Source organism: Galeopterus variegatus, unplaced genomic scaffold, assembly GCF_000696425.1.
Source record: "Galeopterus variegatus unplaced genomic scaffold, G_variegatus-3.0.2 Scaffold25, whole genome shotgun sequence".
Classification (NCBI taxonomy): Eukaryota; Metazoa; Chordata; class Mammalia; order Dermoptera; family Cynocephalidae; genus Galeopterus; species Galeopterus variegatus.
The window spans coordinates 21107-40567 of NW_007726136.1; the positions used below are offsets into that span (position 1 = coordinate 21107).

The following is a 19461-nucleotide window of genomic DNA, read 5'->3' on the forward strand; positions in this document are numbered from 1 at the left end:
TAACCCCCTTTCTATTCCTTCACCCCAGGGAGAACCAGCATGGTTCAGTTTGAATATCCCAGGCCAATGGAGTGTACTGACTCCAGGTCCTATGTCTTCAGGGGCTGGCAACAAGTTATTTTCACCTCCCCACTGAAGTCTTAGTGAAGTCTCTAAAATCCTAATTTGCAGTCTTATAGCTGCTGTCCAAGGCTGCATCGATGTGTCCAGTAGGAAGGGGCGTCCAGATCTGGGCCTCTCATTCAGTGTCCACAGGGCTTCTGCTAACCTTCTTGTCCACCCCTGCAGGGTGTGCTGTTCCATCTTCGAGGCCTCCGTAAGCATTCCATTGTATCTTTCTATGAGGCCTGCTCCAGTGGGACTATAGGTAAGATGAGACTTCCAAATGATGTTATGGGCATCAGCCCATTGTTATATCTGTTGTCCAGTGAAATGGGTGTCTTGATCACCCTCAGTGACTTCAGTGCTTCCATAGGCAGCCATGAGCTGTGCCAGTCCTCTGATTGTTGTTCTCTGGGTGGCCCGTTCGTTGGGGTAATCTTGCATAATACCTGTACAGGTGTCTACACAGATTAATGAATAATGAGACCTCTCTGATAAGGGGAGCAGCCCTATATAGTCTATTTGCCAATGATTCAGGGGTGCATCTCCCCTACACGCCTGTCCCATCTCTTGGGGAAGCTTGTGTGGGTGTCATTCCATGCAGACAGTACAGTTCTGACAAGCAACCACAATGTCAGCATACCGGACTGGTAGCTCCCAGGCTTTGGCCACTTCTCACAGTGTCTTTTGCCCAGCCTGTTTCATTTTCTTGTGTAACCAGACAGCCACATCCTTGGAGGGGGCTTCTACCAGCCATCTCACATGGGCAAGGGCATTGGCCTCATCATTGCCCGGGCTGCCCAATGGGTTGTGTCCAGACCCATGGTTCATAGCCACTGATTTATGTTGGCTGATTGCATATATATCTTGCAACATGTCCTGACTCCACAGGGGCTTATTCATGATCAACCCGTCCTGTTTTTTCCACTGGGGCAGCCACAGTGTGAGCACCTTAAAAACTGCTCAACTGTCAGTACAGATGGTTACCGGGCCTTTCTCTTTAGCTCTCAACATCCATGCTGCTCACAGTTAAGCCCACTGGTGGCTTTGCACAGTGCTATCATCCGCCCCGATGGTATCAGTTGATGGTTGGTATGCAATGGCTTTCCATCAAGGGGGGTACCTTCGGCAGGAGCTGTCGGTGTACCAAGCCTCTTCTGGCACAGGCAGCACACGTTCCTTAATGGGCAAGGGAGTCAGTACTGTGGATTCAGTGGGTGCATCATCTGAGTTCATAAATGTGATGGTCCCAATAACCGCTGTAGTTTGTGGCTCCAAGGACTTGTGGGTAAATTACTGTATTGTTGTAAGTTGGCACGCCACTTGGTCACTATAGTCATCTGAGCACTGGAACTGCAGGGTCACATAGAGATGTCATAAATCCATCCAGCAATTGGCAATGCAGTCCTCACTGTCACAGCTGCCTGTCCAGTGGCTGATTCTGTGGCTAGCAGTGCTTGACAAACAGCATTTACTTGTTCAATGGGGCTATATTGGGCCTCTGCTTTTTACCACATCAGGGGCCAAAACCCTATGGGGAGGCGAGCTTTCTCCTGTCATTGCCATAACCCCCAAGCATAGCCCTCCTGGGAAATATTTACATCCAATTCACAGGGTAGTACTGGATTTAGAATGCCCAATGCTTGCTCGCCCCCTACTGCTGCTTTTGCAAAACCGAAAGCAGCTTGGCACTCAAAAGTCCAATCCCATCGTGCTAATTCTGACAGATAACCCAGGTCCCTGGACCTCATTTTGGTTTATAGTCCATCCCTTTCTCTGTAGGTGAGTGATAAGGGATGGTGTAGCTTCCTCCAAATCTGTAAGAGAATCAGAGGTTAGCATAATGTCATCAATATAATGGACTAGTCTCACTGACAGAGCCATCCATTTTTCCAAGTCTTCCATGACCATCCTGTGGCAGACGGTAGGACTATGCAGGTGGCCCATGGGCAGAACCATGACTGTCCAGTGGCATCCTTCCCTCATGAAGGTGAATTGGTCTTGACTATCTGCATGGATATCAGTACTAAAGAAAGCATTAACCAAGTCTAATACAGCATAATATGTTCCCAACTGAGTTCCTAATTTATCCATAATATCAATAATATTAGGTACAACCATATGTCAAGGGAGAATTACCTTGTTTAGTTCCCTGGAGTCCACCGTCATTCTCCAGGTGCTGTCTGGCTTATGGATGGGCCACACAGGGGAGTTATATGGACTATGGGCTAGGCATATGATTTTCACCTTGGTTAATTCCAGTATAGTTTCCCCAATTTCCTTGTGAGCCCCTAGCAACAGATATTGCTTAGTTGCCATTACTCACCGGGGTGATGGAAGTTGCCCCCGAGGGTGCTGTGCTTTATCTCTCTGTACCTCTTTCACAACCGCATTTCATAGGTGAAATTCCCCCACACTGGCATGCAAACATAAATCTTGCAGTATATCAGTCTCATGTATGTATTCCCTGATTGAGGAGATATAAACAGCATGTTCCCTGGTGGGAGCCAACCAATCCTTAAAGTTAAAATCACCTTTCTTACTTTAATGGATTGCCCACCATACCTATCTGTAGCCATAATCGGCCCCTCAAATTCTGAAAGATTCCCATAAATCAGTGTACATTCAGATCCTAGATCTACCAAGGCAATTACCCTTTGTATGTTCTGCAGAGACCAATATATAGCGAGCTCAACATGGGGCCTCCATCCATAGAGACAGCTCGCATTTCCTCCATCCCTCAACCCCACCCCTAGGCTCGGGACTAAGGGACCATGAAATCTGTCTTGTCTTCCTCTGGAGGAGCACTCGGCTCCCCTTGGTGTGAACTAAAGAGGCCCCTCATAAAGGATGATCCCATGAATTCCTTCAGCTTTGGCTCTGCCTGAACTCCCCCTAAAGGAGTGTGTCCCCTTATCAGCCTAGTCTCCAGCTGCTTTTCTGGCAGCGGATGGAACCTTTTCTCTGTGGGGCAACTATTGCCACAGTTTAAGAAAAGATGCATTTAGCTTCTTATTTATTTTGGGGGGATTGACCCCTGCCATAGTTAGGTCCACCTGCAGCTGTGTTCTGGTAACTTTCACTAGTTCTTTCTGATCTCCCTTTTCCCCTTTCTTTTCCCTTTCAATGTAGCTTCCTTGTGAATCCCTTTCTTTTTTGTGGGGGGGGGAGCGGCTGGCCAGTTTGGGGGTCCAAACCCATGACCTTGGTGTTGTAAGGCTATGCTCTAACTAACTGAGCTAACTGGCCAGCCCAAATCCCTTTCTTTTGTCATTTAATTTCAGTTTCCCCTAGATCAGCTATGGCTTGTGCTGCCATTTGAACTGATTGCCCTATTAGGGGTGTCAAAACAGATACCAATGCTCCATAGCAGCTCGTGGGAGCTGACTGTATACCCGTGTCTTTCATTCCTCCAGTAAATTGCACCAAGTCTGGATCACGTAACGGGTCTCAGTAAATAGCATGTCTCATACCCAGTTCCCTAAGGAATTCTTGCTACTCCTCCATAGTAGACCCCCAAGGGGGTACCCCCAGGATGCTCCATTCATTAGGCCAGGTGGCACGGCAGCCTGTGATGATCCAAGTCAACAGGGAGGCAGTCTCATCATATTGCCCTGCTCCATAAATGTGCTGTCAGAGAGAGGGATGATTGGTGATGGATGCCATTTTTTTTTTTGTCTTTTTTTTTCGTGACCGGCAACGGATCGCAACCCTCAGTGTCGCGCCCATACCGGACCGGGACGGCAATGGGATCGCATCCCACGGTGTTGCTCCCACACCTCGCTCAGCCAGTGAGCGGCCGGTCTGTATGTGGGATCCGAACCCTCAGCGGGAGTGCCACCGCACTCCCAAGCGGTGCACTGTAGCAGTGCGCCACCGGGCCGGCCCTGATGGATGCCATTTTTGCCAGCTCATCCCCTGACAGTATTATGCCATCAGCCCCCTTATCCCACAAATGGAGCTGCCACCCGGGAATGCTTTCTCTCCCTTTCTGCCAAAACTTAGTAGCCAGTTCTACCAGCTCTGCGGACATGTAAGGGTGGGCGCTCGTATGCGTATATTTTAGCAGAGAAGGTAAATTTGGGGCGTTTTGCCCTTCTGGCAGCTCTTTTCTACTCTTAAGCTTTTGTATTATTACTTGTCTAGCCTGAAGATTTCCTGCTTCATCATCGATTACCTCCACCTGGAAGTTCTCATCTCTCTCATTTTAAGTATCGGTCTCAGCAGTGGGATCCCATTTTCTAGGATTCCACTCTGGATTTGTAACTACCACGTGGATCTTAGTCCACAGCAGCCACTTTCCTTGTATTTTCCCAAAACGGTATGCCAAATCCTGCAGCTGGTCAGTGGCTCAGTCCAACTGACACACTATCATATCCATCATGCCATCAGCCCGAGTTAAACGAGCCTCTCTTTCTGGTCTTAATTCTTCCCTGAGCCTTTGTCCTTGATTTTGTGACTCGATTTCCTTCTCAGTCACTAGCCTGAGCCCGCAGAGGAAAGGCCATGCCATTGAGGCAGCATGGCCTTGTATTCTTTTTTCCTTTGAATACCTCCTCTTTCTTTGACTGCTTCCAACACCTCCAGCAGTCCTGCCTCTGTTTCTGGAGTGTCCCCACACTCACGCAGCAGTCCCCAGCTATTTACCAAGCTGGCAATATTAGACAACATCAAACCGGTGGCCCACCCAGGTATTTCCCCCTGCAACATTCCTCCCATCCTGTTCGTCTCTCCCACAGCTGCTTTAAAGGTGAATTTCTCTGGAATAGCCTGCCTCCTACACCAGTTATATCATGGGAGCCCCAAATGTGAGAGGGCACTCACGTAGTGTTTGCCTATTCCAAAAAACTCACACAGTATTTCAATGGGTAGGGACATTAGTTTATTAGACTTACAGGAGTCACTGACAGCAGCCAGCCAGCTAGATATCCACACCACCATGGAGTCCTTACAACAGTTATATAGTGGACAGGTCAAAGTAGGGGTGTAAATCATTTGCATGCTTATGTGCAAACCCTCACCCAGCTCACAACTCAGAGCACACGGGAGATCTGGCTGAATAGATAAGTTGACCTACTCCCTACTCTCCTGGCACCAGAGTGCTTTAACTCCAGCATACTAATTTATTTACATACTGTCCCTGCTTCCTCCAGCCTTCCACTTGTCTGGAAGAGGACATGCCTTTCCTTGAGGAACTACTTTGCCAGGGGTAGTCTCCCAGGAGGTGGGGGACCTCTCGTATGCACAGGAGAGGGAACAGGTCTATGTCAGCATTTACCCTACACTCAGTTTCCTAATGTAAAATGCAAATTAACACTGCCTGTCTCATAGAGTTGTGGTAAGGACTAAAAGAATTAATTTATGAGGGTACTTCAAAAAATTCATGGAAAAAATCCTATTATCTTTCAGTTCTATTTTCCACAAACTTTCTGACATATCCTCACATGGAAAACATCCAGTATAATGCCTGGACATGTTTGTTTTCAACATAACTCAGATTTTTTTTTTTCCTTTTAACCACAGACTGCACACAAAAGCATCCCAGTGAGCTGCTACCATCCTAAAGGACTCCTCCTCAGTGGCATTCTGACTTCTTCATGCTATGTGCTTCTTTTAAGGTGCATTAAAATGGGTATTAAACTGTTATTAGTGTAAATACTATAGCTATATTCATAATTTATATCATTTTAGAGGTGGATAAATCTACCACATTTAAGTCAAAGCCACCTGATGACCAAGAGAACAATTTGTAAAGCTTTATTGTGGCTACTCAGATATATTTGAAAAGATGGACTATGTAATAAAATCAAAGAATCTCAAAATCCTAAGAGATATAGACAGCACATATAGGATAATCTTGCATGCTCATTAGGAATATCTCTCATCACACCCCTGAATGAATGCCTTCTGATCTATACTTAAACCCTCACAGTGATGGTGAACACACTTTTTCACAAGGCAACTTATCTCACTAAGCTTTTTTTCCTTTCTACACTGAAATAAAATCTAAAGATTTTTTTTTCTTTTTTAGTTCCATACCCTTTTGCTTGTTATTCACCGTGGAAAGCACACAACAAAGCTAAATAACAGCTTTTGAAATATTTGAAATCAAGTGTCATGTTTCTGCCTGTCCAAATAAAGTACCCCATGGGAGCTTTTACAGTAGATGGGATAGAAGCATTGGCTCTGGAATCAGACTTGGGTTTTAATCTTAACTTTATCACACAGCTGGAAACTGACCGAGCTATTAAACCTCTCTGTGCTTTATTTTCTTCTCCTAATTAACTGGATTGTTTTAAGACTTAAATAAGATTAAAAAACAAAAACTATAAAAAATCATAGCAACTTGCAAATGCTCAATCAATATTAACTGTTATTTACATTAAGTAATTTTCATATGAAATGGTTTACAGCCACTTTACCAATTTATAATCTTCCTTTGAATGTACTTAATTAAAGTTGCTTTTAAGGTGCATTTGCTAGAAGGGCTTATAAGATAATAATTGATTATTTATTAAATCCTATCTTAGATAGTGATGCTCATTGTAGGTATCTACATAATCCCAGACATTTTTATACAATTGAAGTAGAGGTGTTGCAATATTACCACATGCAGTGACTTAAACATGTCAGAGACAGGCAAAAATAGGAAGGGGGGGTTAATGAGGAATTGGTTAACCGACACAAAGAATGATTACGTATTGTAATGATGAATAAGCTAACTATCCTGATCTAACCATCACATATTGTATGCAGCTACTGAAAATAAACTTTGTACCCCACATGTTTGTATAATAAATTATCTTAAAAATAAAATTAAAATTAATAATTAAAAAAAAAAAGAAGGGCAAGTGAGGCATTTCAGAACAACTGCCCTGAACCACACCTGGTGTTGGTGGATTTCACGAGCAGCAGAAGCCTGGAGCTTCGCTGGCTCAGCCTGGATTTGAGTGCTGGGGCAGAAAATAAAGCTGGCTCTAGAAGCCACCCTCTGAGTGGGGAATAAAAAGTTAACGTGAAGCCTTGAGGCCAGTATTGGAGTCTGTTCTCCAGGCAAACAGACTGGGAAGGGATGTAGGTATTTCCTACTTCAAAACATCATACCATTTTAAATTTTATTTGGGGCATTAAATGTGGTTAACTTTAATTGCTCTGTCAGCATTACCAATGATTGAATCACAAGAAATGCCCAAAGAGATCTGAAGGAAGTGATCCAGGGGGAATGAATGTATTCAAGTCTTGGTATTGTATGCCCTTGGCACCTTATTATATAAACACCAAATCTTAGTTCCTGAGCTGGGACGCTCTTATGCTCTGTGGAAACCAGAGAATGTGGTGGGTTACCTCTTTCAATACTGCAGAAAATTTCACCATTGTCTCTGTGGACAACGTGTGTGTTCAGACTTTTTTTTTTTTTTTTTTAAAGATGACTGGTAAGGGGATCTTAACCCTTGACTTGGTGTTGTCAGCACCATGCTCAACCAGTGAGCAAACCGGCCATCCCTATACAGGAATCCGAACCCGTGGCCTTGGTGTTATCCGCACCACACTCTCCCAAGTGAGCCATGGGCCAGCCCTGAGTGTTCAGATTCTTTTTTCTCACCTCTCTTTGACACATTTTGCCCCTTATTCACTGAAATACTGGGATCCAAATGTTGGGAGCTGCTAGATTTTTAGTTCTTGAAGATGACTCTTTTCTGGAAAAGACTGAGAAATGAGGATCACAGACTTACTGTCTTTGAGATAGTCCCTCAAAGGGCAAAGTCATTGTGCCTGGTAACAGGCAAGGATCAGAGAACCCTAAGAGTCTTCACTGACCAAAGGAGGAGGAGCTTTCAGAGTTAGGCTTCAAACCTTCAAGGACAGAGTCCAGGTAAGTCTGAAGTTAACAGAGAGTCTTCTAATATGACTTAAATGAGTAATGACAGACTTGATTCTGCTGAGAAAACATAATTTTGATTTTCAGGACATCACTGATTCTTTCTTTGGAGTTTTCATTTTGCCCCACATCTAGCAGCATAACTCCTTGCTCTGGTTTGGGGTAATTTTCTCTTTCTTTCCTTGTTCTCATCTTGGAATAATAGTTTAAAGTATAGCAAACATACAAGATACATCATAAGTATTTTGTCCAATGTATTTTCACCAAATGGAGAAATGCAATGAACAATGCAATAATTAACAAATTGAGAAAATGAACATTAAGGACATCCCCCACCAAAAAACCCATACCCCCTCTGACCCTGCTCTTCTAAAAGTAACTACTATTTTGAATTCTAAGCACACTGATCAGTTTTTCCTGCTTTTGATTTTCATACAGATGGCATCACATGTGTGTGCATGGCCTTTTGTGTCTGGTTTCTGTTGCTCTTGGCTTCTACTCACTTGCTGCTCCATGCAGAGTTCCACACAGTGAAAATCATGGCTGTATCCATTGAATAAATGTAGCAAAATTTCTTCCTATATCATTTTGTTTTTCTAGACCATGTCTTGGCTTTTTTGATTAGTCTGATATATTTTTGCTCTCCTATTTTGTTAAATCTCCTTTTTTCTCCTATTACATTGTCATTTTCACATTCTTTCTCTATTCTTAGTGGGTACCCTGGAGATGCTGAATCCTTGCCTTTTACCATTTTACAACCCATTAAACCTTCGAACACAATAACTGTACTTTCCTCTCTGAGTATTTAGTGTTATTTTTGTCATGCTTTTTAATACGATATTTTTTTAGCCAATCAGTATGTTATTCGTATTTATTTTTCCAGTCAACACTCATTCATGTTTAACCAAAGCTTGTCCTCTACATGTTTTCAAAAATTCTTTCTGAACTTTATCTTTCTGTTTAGCATATTTTGCTTTTGGCCAAAAAAACCCTTATTTTGGTATTTCCAATTTACTAGAGATAAATGATCTCAGTCTTTCTATAGAGATGTTTTATTTCATCTTTATTTTTTTTATTTTTATTTTTGTCTTTTTTGTGACCAGTAAGGGGATTGCAAACCTTGGTGTGGTGTCGCCCACACCACGCTCAGCCAGTGAGCGCACCGGCCATTCCTATATAGGATCCGAACCCGCGGCGGGAGCATCGCTGCGCTCCCAGTGCCGCACTCTCCCAAGTGCACCACGGGCTCGGCCCTCATCTTTATTTTTGAAGAGTCTGGCATTTATTTCCTTTTAGCAGTTTAAATACATAGTTGTATTATCTTTGGGCTTATCTCATTTTTCTTGGGGATTGAGGTTTCAGTGATATTGCTGCTTTTTTTTAGTTATTTTGAAGATTTTCTCTTTGTCTTCTGTTTTCATTAATTTTATTATGTTGTGCCTACTTATGGTTTTCTTTGATTTATCCCCGGTTGAAGCTCACTTAGGCTCTTGAAACTACAGGTCCATATTTTTTATTAGTTTTGGAAAACTTTTGACTATTACATTTTCAGAGATGTCCTTTGTCCCATTTTTCTCTATGTATCTTCTTTCTTTGAAACTCCAATTATTCATATGTTATATAGCTCTTTCATATCCCATAAATCTTCCCATTTTTCTCTTTGTGATTCAGTCACCATATTTTCTGCACCTGAAATTACTGTTTAGTGGAGTCATGTTAAACCAGCTATTTAATAATTTTATTTGATTTTTAGTTATTGAATTTATATGTAATAATTTTATACATTCCAATTCTCTGGTGATTTTTTTATTTACTTTCTTGAATGTGTCAGTTATTTTAAAATGAGGTCTAATAATTCTAATATGTGGTTCATCTGTTGGTCTATTTTGATTGTCTATTGTTTTTATTTTACCCTATTTCTTGGTATGTCTGATTTTGCGTTTATTGAATGCCAATTTCTTATACATAATAAATTGGAGACATTCTGTACATCTTTCTCCAGAAAAGATGCATAATTTTCTTTAACTGGCAATAAAAAAGCCTGTCAACTCAATCCAATCAAAGACAAAGCTGACTAGAGGTAGTTTGCAAATTTGTGAAAATGTTTCCCATCCCAGGACATGGGTGTTTCCTAAAGTCTCTCCTCTGCAGAGAACACTATACATCAATTTTGGTTTTCACACCACCATGAAATTACAGACTGCTCCATTCACTTCTCAGCTGCTGTTTACATTGCTTCTTAGCTTCTTGCTCAGTCCAGCAAAAAAAAAATAAAGTGTCTTCAGTAGAAGAAAACCTTGTCTGAATATTAAGCTCACTTCTTTGTGTATCTCTTCTTTCCAACTTCTTGGCCCCTCAAGTCCTGGCTGCCATACCATATTTCTAAAGCCTTCAAATACATGTGTTTTGTATAGGACTTACAGTTGTTTTCTCTGCAAGTAATAGTCTGCTACAAGTTATTGCATGAGAGCTGGGAGAAAAAATCCTCCTGTGTTATTTTCTTTTGTGATGTTTACACGTCAACATTAGTGGCCACAAATGTTGGCTTCCTGCCCATGATTGTCTACTTGTCTCTGCATTAGCTGGTGAATGTGGCCCTGCGCACTGAAATATTCTAATTTGCATTAAAATTAACTGTGGTGTGAATGGACTGGGGATAGCCTGAATGATCACAAAAACTGAAGAAGTTATCAACCAGGTTTTGCTAAAGCCAAGGCTGAAAATGACGAGGAAGGAGCACTTTAGCAAAAAACAATTTAAACCTACATTCTTAGATCTGCCCACTCCCTTTCGTGTCTATGTCCATTTTATTTATTACCACAGCAAGGTAACATGAATTTGGTGTCTGCCCTACTGCTATTTTGTATTGGCTCAGTGCCCAACCTCCTTTTGTTTGGTTGGAAAGGAAAAAAAGATTACAAGAACCACAGTAACTGACAAATTTCTAATCACTAAATATTAAAAATTTCTCATCAAAGAAAAATGAGAGCTGACAGGATTATCATTAAAGTCTGCAAAATAATGATATCAAGACTCATTGACAAATAATTCTAGAATATCAACATTAGAACAAGGCAAGTCAGAAAGCTAATTTTAGGACAGACAGAATGAAGTGACAATATAGTGACATTAATTAGAATTCACATAATGATTTCTAGTTTATTGTTTTAAAATATATTTATTATAATATATTTAAAGTATATTATTTAAAATAAAATAAAACATATTTTATTATATTAAAATATATTTTGGTGGGCCGGCCCGTGGCTCACTTGGGAGAGTGCGGTGCTGATAACACCAAGGCCCCGGGTTCGGATCCCATATAGGGATGACCGGTTCGCTCACTGGCTGAGCGTGGTGCTGACAACACCAAGTCAAGGGTTAAGATCCCCTTTATATATATATATATTTTGGAAAACATATGTTGTGTAGTTGTGTTGTTTGTTTGTTTGTTTGTTTCCATGTTGGAGATAAGACTTAAAGAAGTCCCATAACTTATTCACATACACACAGCTAGTAAGTGGTAAAGCCAAAATTATAACCCAACTCTCTAATTTCTAGTTTAAAACTTTTGCCATTTGCAGAAAGTGATAAAAACATGAAGCCTGTTACTCTAAAAGATGGTGTGGCTTTAAAATATGAATAAGTTCAAACTGAATAAATCGTGTAAAGGTGTAATAATAAAGTTTAATTTCTAAAAAGTACTTTTGCTGTGTTCTAAGCACCTCATGTTTTGTGGAGGACAATCACCTACTTCTAAAAAATATTCCTGTAAAGGATAGAATAGGCTGTGCATCTGAAATAGTCAATATATTTTTAAATTTTTTTATTCACATTTTTACTTAAATACAAAAAAAGTTCTTTTAGTGTACACTCATATTCATTTAGAATATTTATAGATAATCCTGTAACTTTGATAACAATCAAAATGCAAAAAATTTCCATCACTCCCTTGCACTGTTGTTTTTTAATCAATCCTCCCCTCCCCCCAAACCCTGACAGCTCACTGATTTGTGTTCTGTTTCTATAATTTTACTTTTTCCTGAATGTCTCAGACATAAAATACTGTGGTACGTAGCCTTTAGGGCCCAGCATCTATCACTTAGCAGAATACATTTGAGATTCATCCAGGTTGTGGTGTGAATCAATAGTTCATTCTCTTATTGCTGAGAAGCATTTCTTATATGGATGTTCCCAGTTTATTTATTCATTCGCCAGTTGAAGGACATTTAGATTTTTCCTGTTTCTTTTTATTAAGAACATATTCACTATAAATATTTGCATATCGGTGTTCACATAAGAAAAAGTTTTCATTTACCCTGAATAAACACATAGAAGTGGTGGTCCGGTTGCTCTGTATTCTCATGATGCTTAGTTTTGTCAAGTTTGTGTTTTCCTCCATTTTAATAGGTGCATACTGGTATTTCATTGTGATTTTAATTTGCATTTCCTTTGATTAACAATGTTGAGTATCTTTTTACATGTTTATTTGCCATTTGTAGATCTTTTTTATTAATTTTTTAATTTTAACATTTATTTGTACGTGTTTGTGGGGTAAAGTGTGCTGTTTCAATACATGCATATACTGCACAACGGTTTGCTTATGGTGGATAGCACAGTTTTGTACCCATTAGTCCCCCACTTCTTCCCCCTCCCCACCCCCCGCCATCCCAGATTCTGGTTAAAATTATTCTACTCTCTGTTTCTATGAGTAACACTTTTTTTTTTTTTTAGATTCCACGTGTGAGTGAGATCATGTGGTATTTGTTTTTATGTGCTTTGCTTACTTCACTTAACATGATGGTTTCCAGTTTCATCCATGTTGATGCAATTGATAGGATTTCATTTTTTATACCTAAATAGTATTTCATTGTGTGTATATACTACAGTTTTTCTGTCCATTCATCTGTTGATGGGCATTTTGGATGATTCCATCTCTTTGTTATTGTGAATAATGTTGCAATAAGCATGAAAGTACAGATATCTTTTTACTATATCGATTTGATTTCCTTTGTGTGTATACCCAGTAGTGTGATCACTGGGTTGTAAGATAGATCTATTTTCAGTTCTGTCAGGAAACTCCACACTGTTTTCCACAGTGGTTGTACCAACTTATGGTCCCACCAGCAATGTAAGAGAGTTCCTTTTTTTCCACATCTTCACCAGCATTTGTTATTTTCCATCTTGTGGATAACAGCCAGTCTAACTGGCGTGACATGATATCTCATTGTGGTTTTCATTTGCATTTCCCTGATGATTAGTCATATTGAACATTTTTTTATGTGCCTGTTGGCCATTTGTATGTCATCTTTTGAGAAATGTCTGTTCATGTCCTTTGCCCATTTTTTGTTTGTTTTTGTTTTTATTTTTATTATTTATTATTAGCAAATTCATTATTACAAATCGTGATTTATGCCCTTTACTCAACCTATCATTCTCCAAACACCCTTCTCCCTCATCTCTAGTGTCCTTAGATTTGTTCCCTCCTTCTGAATGTTTGACATATTGTTATGGTTCTTTCTTTCTTTTTGTTTATTTTTCTTTCTTTCTTCTTTCCTTCTTTCTTCGCACCCAGTTATGAGTGAGAACATGTGGCATTTCTCTTTCTTTGTCTGGCTTATTTCACTTAACGTAATTTTCTTCAGGTTCATCCATGTTGCCACAAGTGGCAGAATTTCATTCTTTTTCATAGCTGAGTAGTATTCCATTGTGTATATAAACCACATTTTCCTTATCCAGTCATCCATTGATGGACTCTTAGGTTGATTCCATATTTTGGCTATTGTAAATAGAGCTGCGATGAACATGGGGGTGCAGGTATCCCTTCGACATGATGATTTCCATTCCTCTAGATATGTACACAGTAGTGGGATTGCTGGATCATATCTGTAGTCATTGATATATCTGTACTTGTTTGAGGAAACTCCATACTGTTTTCCATAATGGCTGTACTAATTTATAGTCCCACCAACAGTGTGGAAGAGTTCCCCTTTCCCTGCATCCTTGCCAACATGGGTGATTCTCAGTCTTTTTAATAATGGCCAGTGTAACTAGGGTGAGATGATATTTTAATGTGGTTTTGATTTGCATTTCTATGACTAGTGATGCTGAGCATTTTTTCATGTTGGCCATTTGTATGTCTTCCTTTGAAAAATGTCTATCCATCTCTTTTACCCATCTTTTAAATGGATTATTTGTTTTTTTACTGTATAGTTAGTTGTTTGAGTTCTTTATATATTCTGGATATTACTCCCCTATCACATGTATAGTTTGCAAATATTTTCTCCCATTCTGTAGGTTGTCTTTTCACTCCATTAATTGTTTCTTTTGCTGTGCAGAAGGGTTTTAGTTTGATATAATCCCATTTGTTTATTTTTCCTTTTGTTGCCTGTGCTTTTGGGGTCATGTTCATAAAGTCTTTGCCCAGTCCTACTTCCTGAAGTGTTTCCCTATGTTTTCTTTTAGGAGTTTTATAGTTTCAGGTCTTATATTTAAGTGTTTAATCCATTTTGAGTTGATTTTGGTACATGGTGAGAGGTACAGTTCTAGTTTCATTCTTCTACATATGGATGTCCAATTTTCCCAGCACCGTATATTGAAGAGGCAGTCTTTTCCCCGATGTGTGTTCTTGTTGCCTTTGTCAAAGATCAGTTGCCTGTAAACAGTGTTGATTTTTGAGTTCTCTATTCTGTTCCACGGATCTGTGTGTCTGTTTTTGTGCCGGTACCATGCTATACTATAGCTTTGTAGTATAGTTTGAAGTCAGGTAGTATTTGCCTCTGGCTTTATTGTTTTGCTCAGGATTGCTTTGGCTATTTGGGGTCTTTTGTTGTTCCATGTGAGTGTTAGGATTGTTTTTTCTATTTTTGAGAAGATTGTCATTGGTATTTTGATTGGGATTGTATTGAATCTGTAGATTTCTTTCAATAGTATGACCTTTTCGTAACATTAATTCTTTTAATCCAAGAACATGAATGTCTTTCCATCTTTTTGTATCCTCTTTAATTTCTTGCCACCGTGATTTGTATTCTCCTTGTAGAGACATTACACCTCATTGGTTAATTTTATTCCTAGGTATATTATTTATTTATTTATTGTAAATGGGCTTGCTTTCTTGATTCCTTTTTCTGCTAGTTCATTGTTGGAGTATAAAAGTGCTACTGCTTTTTGCATAGTGATTTTTGTATCCTACAACTTTACTGAAATAATTTATCAACTCTATGGGTTTTTTTGTAGGCTTTTTAGGCTTTTGTATGTATACAGTCATGTTATCTGCAAACAGGGATAATTTGACTTCATCTTTTCCAATCTATATTCCCTTTATTTCTTTCTCTTGCCTGATTGCTCTGGATAGTACTTCCAATACTATGTTAAGTAGTAAATGTAGATGGGTTAAAGCCCCCATTCAAAACAGCCAGACTGATTGATTGGATTAAAAATCTAGATCCAACTATATGCTATCCTCAAGAGACTTACCTCACCTGTAAAAACACACATGGACTAAAAGTAAAAAGATGGCAAAAGATGTACTATGCAAATAGAAACCAAAAATGAGCAGGAGCACCTATTCTTATATCAGATAGAATAGACATTAAACCAAAAACTATAAAAAGAGACAAGGCCACTATACAATGATAAAAGGTTCTATCTAGCAAGAAGACATAACAATCATAAATATATATGTACCCATCATTGGAGCACCCAGATATATAAAGCAAACACTATTAGACCTAAAGAAAGAGAAAAACCCAAATACAATAATAGTTGGGTTCCTGAACACCTCTCTCTGAACACTGGACAGATCATGTAGGCAACAAATCAACAGAGAAACAGGATTTAAGCCACACTTCAGACCAATTGGACTTGGTAGACATCCGCAGAACATTTCATCCAGCAACCACAGAATATACATTCTTCTCATCAGCATATGGAACATTCTCCAGGACAGATCACATGTTAGGTCACAAATCAAGTCTCAACAAATTTTTCAAAAGTTGAAATCATTTCGAGTATTTTTTTATTAGAAAGTTTTACTAATTTGGCATAGAAATAAATAAGCAGCATTTTTTACCAGTAAATAGAAAATACATATTATTTTTCAAATACTAAGCACAAGTATTTTATTTCATTTTTTTTGGCAGCTGGCTGGTACAGGGATCTGAACCATAGGCAAACATGAGTATTTTAAATAAAAGGTTTTAGGCCTAAAATATGTTATTAAATTCATGATAACAAATCTAGCAGGTTCTGTTTTCTGGGTTTTGCATGTGACAATATAAACCATCAACTAAAGTGAAACCAGTAAGTACTATCTACCCACACACAAGGTTTATAAAGACATTTTAAATTAACTCCTGGATTAAATGAAAAATCCAAACTGAGATTCTGTCCATGGATTGAGGAAAACACTAATGAAAAAGCATAGTGATTAAGGTCAAAACCTTAAATTTAGGTAAATAATTCTACAAATATTACATTAATGCTGTAGAAAAAACAGTAATTCTGGCTATATATAAGTACTATTTTCTGCAGTGGATTATTACAAATTTAGAAATATGTGAAAAACATTAGTTTTCTAGTACTAAAAATAATTACACTCTACAAATTATGTTTTTATTTTTTAATTTTTTATTATACATATATGTGGGGTACAACGTTGATTTTCAATAATTGTGTAGAATGTGTAGTGGTTAGATCAGTATAGTTAGCTTATTCATCATTACAATATGCAATCATTCTTTGTGTCCATTGATCAATTCCTCATTAGCCCCCCCTCCTCCCCTCACCTTTTCCACCTCTAGTTTTCTAAAGGTTCAACATATTACTGTAATTGTTGTTTCTTTCTTTTTTTCTCTCTGTCCCTCTTTATTGTTCATTTGTTTATTTATGGATTCAGTTCCCAGTTACAAGTGACAACATGCGGTATCTTTTCAGACCACGATGGATTACAACTAAAAATCAATGACAAGTAAAACTCTGGAAACTGTACAAACATGTAGAAATTTAAAAACATGCTCCTGAACAACATTTGGGTCCAAGAAAAAATTAAACAGGATGTCAAAAAATTTCTCAAAACTAATGAAAACAAAGGCACATCATACAAAAACCTGTGGGATGCTGCAAGAGCAGTGCTAACAGGAAAGTTTATTTCAATAAATGCTTACATCAAAAGAATAGAAAGATTTAAAATAAACAACCTAATGCTACACCTCAAAGAACTAGAAAAACAAAAACAATCCAATACCAAAATTAGTAGAGGGAAAGAAATAATTACTATCAGAGTAGAGCTAAATGAAATATAAACCCCCAAAATGATACAAAAGGTCAATGAAACAAAAAGTTGGTTTTTTGAGAATACAAACAAAATAAACAAACCATTAGCTAGGGTAACTAAAAAAAGAAGCGAGAAGACCCAAAATAACAAAAATTAGAAATGAAAAACCAGACATTACAATTGGTACCACAGAAATACAAAGAATCATTAGAGTATTGTAAATAACTATACACCAACAAATTTGAAAACCTGGAGAAAATGGATAAATTTCTGCATGCATTCAAACTACCAAGAGTGAACAAAGAAAACATAGAAAACCTGAACCTGAACCTGAACCTGAACCTGAAGATACATTCTGAGAAATGTGTCCTTAAGTAATTTCATTGCTGTGTAAACATCATAGGGTGTACTTACACAAACCTGGATGGTATAGCCTACTACACACCTAAGCTATATGGTATAGCCTATTGTTCCTAGGCTACAAACTGGAACAGCATGTTATTGTACTGAATACTGTAGGTAATTGCAACATAATGGTAAGTATTTATGTATCTTAACAGACAAGAAATAGTAAAAAAAGGAATAAAAGATAAAAAATGGTGCATCTGTATAGGACACTTTTCCATGCATGGAGCTTGCAGAACTAGAAGTTGCTCTGAGTCAGTGAATGAGTGGTGAGTGAGTGTGAAGGCCTAGGACATTAATGTGCACTATTGTAGACTTTATAAACACTGTACACTTAGGCTACACTGAATTTATAAAATAATAAAGTAATTGTGCTATGATGTTATGATGGACACAACATCATTAGGCAATAGGAATTTTTCAGCTTCATTATAATCTTATAGGATCACCATTGTATATACACTTTGTTATTGAGCAAAACATTGTTATGCAGCATATGACTGCATATGGGTTGGTATACACACATATATATACATCATTGCACTGTCAGCTAAGAAAACCTAGTGTTGCTACACTTTAGTAGCAACAAGCACACCTAGTGCCCAGACTTTACTTTTTAATACTGTTCTCCAATAAAAAGGACCAAGGGTTCTTAGGGAGGTGACTGATTCTAGGACTGGGGCAGAAACTACGCAAGATGAGCCTGAACTATTGTAATGGCAGAAGGTAAGGAAATGCTCTCACACACACACAAATACTCAAAACAAAGTGATGGAGATATGTTTAAGGGTTACAAAAACCTGCTGAATGTGCTCCCAATGCCCAAAGCTGGAACAACTTGAGCAATAAATTAAAGCAGTATTGTATTATAATTCAAAGTATAAAATAAATATCCATGAGTTCATACTGATACAAATAAATGATCAAATAAATAAATGAGGGAGAAGATATCAGTCTTTAAGTAGATACTCTGCTCTCAAGAAGGTGGAGCATAACTGCCCACTCTTCAAGTACGGGTTGCTTATAGTGACTTCCCTCTAAAGAGTAAAATACAGAAGGGGCGGGGGATAACTTTACAGTGGAGAAACCTGACAAACACTGCTTCAGTCAGGTGAACATTAATAGAGATAAGTCATGTTGATAGTATGTACTCTTGATATAATATGAGAAGAGTGGCAGTTTACCTATGTGGTCTTCTTCCCCAAAGCCCATAACACCCATCTAGTAATGAGAAAAAACTTCAGACAAATCTCAATAGAGGGACAACCTGAAAAATATCTGACCAGTACTTCTCAAAACTGTCAAGGTCATAATAAACAAGGTAAGTCTGAGAAACTGTTACAGGCAAGATGAGCCTAAGAAGACCTAATAACTAAATGCAATGTGATATTTTGGATGGAATCCTGGAACAGCAAAAGAACATTAGGTAAAAACTAAATCACATATAGTATGAACTTTAATTTATAATAATTTATCAATATGGATTCATTAATAGTAACAAATATACCATACCAATTAAGATGTTAATAGTAGAGGAAACTAGGTGTGGAGTATATGAAAACTCTCAGTACAACCTTCACAATTTTTCTGTACATCTAAACCAATTTTTAAAAATTTAAAATAAAGTTGATTCTAAAAAATAAAAGGATTGGTAAGGATATGCAACAAAAAATTTTTAAAGCAAAAGTCATTGTTTTAATAATGGTCAAGGTGGAATTTGAGCCAAAAAAAAGCAAGGTTACTTTATAAATCTAAAGACTACAATTGACAATGGAAATATAACAACTATGAATATCGATGC

At 38.4% G+C, this 19461-nt stretch overlaps 1 long non-coding RNA gene across 1 annotated transcript in view; it reads right to left on the minus strand.

Moving 5' to 3' along the window:
* Positions 1 to 1461: 1461 nt before the first annotated feature.
* Positions 1462 to 19461, minus strand: part of LOC103587090 — a 96832-nt gene continuing 78832 nt past the window's right edge. Inside the window, exon 3 of the long non-coding RNA XR_550201.1 lies at positions 1462 to 1919. This is a non-coding gene — a long non-coding RNA (uncharacterized LOC103587090). The remainder of the gene's footprint in view (positions 1920 to 19461) is intronic.